Consider the following 1,124-nt stretch of genomic DNA (forward strand, 5'->3'; position numbering starts at 1 on the left):
GACATCACGATACTCCATAATGACATCACAATACATACCCCATAATGACATCACAATACCCCATAATGACATCACAATACCCAAAAACGACATCACAATACATACCCCATAATGATACTCCATAATGACATCACAATACCCCATAATGACATTACAATACATACCCCATAATGACATTACAATACATACCCCATAATGACATTACAATACATACCCCATAATGACATTACAATACATACCCCATAATGACATCACCATACCCCATAATGACATCACAATACCCCATAATGACATCACAATACCCCATAATGACATTACAATACATACCCCATAATGACATCACGATACCCAAAAACGACATCACGATACTCCATAATGACATCACAATACCCCATAATGACATTACAATACATACCCCATAATGACATTACAATACATACCCCATAATGACATTACAATACATACCCCATAATGACATTACAATACATACCCCATAATGACATCACCATACCCCATAATGACATCACAATACCCCATAATGACATTACAATACATACCCAATACATAATGACATTACATTACCCCATAATGACATCACCAATATATACCCCATAATGACATTACAATACATACCCCATAATGACATCACAATACCCCATAATGACATTACAATACATACCCCATAATGACATCACCATACCCCATAATGACATCACAATACCCCATAATGACATTACAATACATACCCCATAATGACATCACAATACCCCATAATGACATTACAATACATACCCCATAATGACATTACAATACATACCCCATAATGACATCACAATACCCCATAATGACATCACAATACCCCATAATGACATTACAATACATACCCCATAATGACATTACAATACATACCCCATAATGACATTACAATACATACCCCATAATGACATTACAATACATACCCCATAATGACATTACAATACCCCATAATGACATTACAATACATACCCCATAATGACATCACCATACCCCATAATGACATCACAATACCCCATAATGACATTACAATACATACCCCATAATGACATCACAATACCCCATAATGACATTACAATACATACCCCATA

The sequence above is a fragment of the Oncorhynchus gorbuscha genome, linkage group LG01 (genome assembly GCF_021184085.1).
Source record: "Oncorhynchus gorbuscha isolate QuinsamMale2020 ecotype Even-year linkage group LG01, OgorEven_v1.0, whole genome shotgun sequence".
In the NCBI taxonomy this organism is placed as follows: Eukaryota; Metazoa; Chordata; class Actinopteri; order Salmoniformes; family Salmonidae; genus Oncorhynchus; species Oncorhynchus gorbuscha.